Raw genomic sequence first — 4,401 nt, forward strand, 5'->3', positions numbered from 1 at the left:
GGAGAGAGGACAGCACAGACTCAGCCCAGCAGAGGGTGAAAGAACCTATGGGCTGGATGGCAGGCTCACCCACAGTGGGGAAGGTCAGCAAGGACCACCACTGCTGGGGAGAGAAAAGATGTTTGCAGTTCATGGTTTAGGCAACCTACACCTCCTCCTGCAGTGGAAACGGCACTGCCCACCAGGGACCAGCCGTCTCAGCGACCCTGCACCCAGGTGGGTACCCCAAAGCAGAGTGCTCTGCCCTCCTCAGACCACCTTGGGCCAGATGTCCTCCCTTCCAGGCCCCTGAGCTCAGGACAAGGGCCTGCTGGTCTGGGCTACAGAGCAGAATGTGGTGGGAGTGCAGAACCCTTTGGTGTGCAGACTGGTGCACGCACCATGCTAGGTAGGGACAAGGTGCAGAAGCTGCGGCACTGGGGATTCTCCCATTTGGGTCTCACTGTCCCACCCCCACCTCCTTTGCTAGAGCTGGGCACCAAGGACTTTGGAGAAGCGGGAGCCTCTTTTCCACCCTCAATCTCAAGAGTGTGCAGTTTGCCCTTCTCTTTGCAACCCACACCCAGCAACCCCTGGATGTCTCTGCTCTGGGCCCACAGGACTGAAGGACTGGAACTTTTATGTTCTTATAGGCCCTAAAACTTGGAAAAGGGGACCTGGATTTGATTCCTACCAACAGTAGAATGTCTTTGGTTCAGCCACTTTAGCTTCACAATTTAGCAAGTACCACTGTTAATGCCTTCCTCACCAGGTTTAAATGGTGCCCCCCACTTTTAAAAAATAGCATTTATAGGGGAACCTGGGTGGCTCAGGCAGTTAAGCAGCCGACTCTTCATTTTGGCTCAAGTCGTGATGCCAGGATCCTAGGATCAAGCCTTGTGTTGGGCTTCACACTCAGTGGGGACTCTGCTTGGGATTCTCTTTCTCCCTCTGTTCCACCCCCAACTCTCACTCTCTCTCTCAAATAAATAAAATCTTTAAAAAACTATCATTCATATAAACACATTTAAAAAAAAAGAGTAAAGAAAGATTATTTGAACTATGGGATATCAACTGAAACAATATTTGCTTTATGGGAGTCCCAGAAGGAAAGAGAAAGAGAAAGATATAGAATACTGATTTAAAGAAATGATGCTGAAAGTCTCCCAAATCTGAGGAGATATGGTCACCCATGCACCCAGGTACATGAAACTCAAAGATCCCCAAACAGATACAACCCAAAGAAACTTTTACTGAGACACACTATAATAAAAAAAAAAAATCTCAAAAATCAAATAAAAAGAGAATTTTGAAAGCAGCAAAAGAAAAAAGCATATTTTTCAGCAAAAACCTTATAGGCCAGGAGAATGTTGGATGATATATTCTAAGTACTCAAAGAAAAAACTGTCACCTGTTAACCAATAATACTTTAGAAATGAAGGAGAGATACAGACTTTCCCAGACTAACAAAAACTGAGGGCATGTGTCACCACTAGATCTGCCTTAGAAGAAATGCTAAGAAATGTTTAACTTTTGAGTTCAGTTGTTGTCAGCTTGCTTATACAAGACTGTTGTTGTAACTGTGAGGTATATTATGAAAGCCTCATGGTAATCACAAAGCAAAAGCCTATAATAGATATACAAATGATAAAAAGAAAGCACACCACTACAAAAAACCATCAACACACAAAGACAGAAAGGAAGAAAGGAAAAAAGGAACTACAAAACAATCAGAAGCAATTAACAAAATGGAGATACTAAGTCCATATCTATCAATAATTACACTAAAGATAAATGGTTTAAATTTTCCAATTAAAAGAAAGAGTAGCTAAACGGATATAAAAACAAGACCTAACTATATGCTGCCATTAAGAGACTTACTTAAGCTTTCAGGGCACTCATAAGCTAAAAGTAAAGGGATAGAAAAAGATATTCTATGCAAATGGAAAACAAAACAGAACAGAATAGCTATACTTACACTGGACAAAATATACTTTACCTCAAAAGCTGTAAACAAGAGGCAAAAAAGGTTATTATATAATAATGAAGGCCAATTCATCAAGAAGATATAACAATCATTTATGTACCCAGTATTGAGCACCTAAATATATTAAAACGATTATTAACAATCTAAAGGCAAAAATAGACAGCAATGCAATAATGGTAGAGGATTTCAGTACTCCACATTTAACAATGGACAGATATCCAGACAGAAAATTAACAAGGAAATAACAGATTTGAGTGATACTTTAGACCAAACGAACCTAACAGACATATACAGTATATTTCAACCAACAGCATCACAATACATGTTCTTCTCAAGCACACATGGAACACTCTCCAAGAGAGATCATATATAAGCTCATGAAATAAGTCTCAAAAAATTAAAGAAGACTGAAATCATATCAATTATTTTTCTGACCACAATGGTATAAAACTACAAATCAATGACAGGAGGAAAGCTGGAAAAGTTCACAAATATGTGGAAACCAAAACACTTTTGAGGAACCAATGGATCACAGAAGAAATCAAGAGAACTCAAAAAATGAAACAAATAGTACATATACAATGGATTATTACTCAGTCATGAAGAAAAAGGAAATACTACCATTTGCAACAGTGTGAATGAACCTGGAGAGCTAAGTGAACTAAGGTTGATGGACAAAAACAAATACTACTCAGTATCACTTAGATGCAGAATCTTAAAAAAAAAAAAAAAAAAGCTAATATCATAGAAACGTAACAGAATGGTAGTTGCAAAGGGTACAAATTTTCAGTAATAAGAAGAGTAAGTTCTGAAGATGTAATGTACAGCTGTGTTGACTGGCTAATAACAGGGTATTATAAACTTTAAAGTTGCCTAGAGTAGACCTTAAGCATTCTCACCACCAAAAAAAAAAAAGTTGACTATATGAAGTGATGTGATCTTGATAATCATTCCACAATGTACTTCAAATCATCACATTTACACTTTAAATAATTTAAATATGTACACTTACATTTGTCAATTATCCCTCGGTAGTTTTTTAAAAAATGAGAACAGTAAAACATCAAATAAAATACCTGACAGAGCCAAAAGGACGTTGACAGCTTGTAAGGCTGAAGATCTTAAAAAGAAATACAATAGGACTTAGGTACTTGGATGTTGGTACTTGGGTTATTTCATAAAAAGGACAAATTGGCACAGAAATTAGAAGTCTGATTTAAAAACAAACAACACGAGAAGCAATATTTCCTTGACATTTTCAGATTTCTCCACTGCAATTTCAGCTGTTAAGTAGCAACGACAGAAGCTGGCAACAGATAATTAATTAATGGTTTTGCTGTGGCACAAATTTGAATTCTAAGGTTAAGGTGGCTACGTGGGAAAAAATCACCTCAAAAGAGTGCCAGTGGACTTCCTGGCATCCACATCTCAACAGTGATTTGTTGTTCTCTACAGCTCTGCCCTAGCCCAGCAACTCAGTAAGGATTTGAAGGAAATTCTTTGAAACTTACAGCAATACTTTACAGTATATTTTATGGTGCTATTTAGGATTCACAAAAATCTCAGCATACATCCATTTCACCCCCAAAGTTTACTGCATAAATATAAAACATCTAGATTTCCTTGTTTTACTATAATCCATATCAGTTTGTCTAAGGGCATCACATCCCTTGTGCCTTCTGTTATCCACTTGTTAGTCTTTACTCTTATTCTACAACTACCGCTCAAAGGCAAATCCATTCTTTTTACAGCACTGGGGAGAGAATTCTCAGACCAAGAAAAATGCCTCCTTTTTTCCTATGCACCAGGGTTGGAAGCCTCTATAAAAGTCATTTAGTTAATATGTAAATCGTTAAAATAAAGTAGCATCACAACTACTAATAGAAAGGAAAAGAGAAGAGGCAAATTGTTCATGAAAGCTATAGGGGGAAATTCAATTCAGAAAATGTTTTTATCATCTAGGTAAGAGTTTTGCTTTTTCAACTCCATAAACCCACTTACGTTTTTAGAATTAGTTAAGAATTAACTATCAAGATTCAGTGGTCACTCACTATGTAAAACCAACCTGTAATAAAAACATAAGATGTTAAAAAGCATTATTTGACTTTATTAATCTTATTCATAATGTTGAATACAAATGCAAAATTAAGTGGTGACCCTATTCTTAGTCTATATCAAAGCACGGTCTCTTAGATTTAAGAATTAGGGTAGATGTATGTCACAAGAGGGAGGGGAATCAAAAAATGAAGTCCAAAGAACCCCAGTGATATGTTTATGTATGATAAAGTCTGAGCTACAGCCCTTATATTCCTTTAAATGGTATTTCCTTCTGACTTTCCATTAACCTCATCAGTAACTGACTTCTTAACAAGACCCTATAATCTACCACAAGTCTTCCAACTACAAATTGAAAAGAAATGTAGGCAGATATGTGT

The sequence above is a fragment of the Enhydra lutris genome, unplaced genomic scaffold (genome assembly GCF_002288905.1).
Source record: "Enhydra lutris kenyoni isolate GAN:26980312 unplaced genomic scaffold, ASM228890v2 scaffoldscaffold11, whole genome shotgun sequence".
Lineage (NCBI taxonomy): Eukaryota > Metazoa > Chordata > Mammalia > Carnivora > Mustelidae > Enhydra > Enhydra lutris.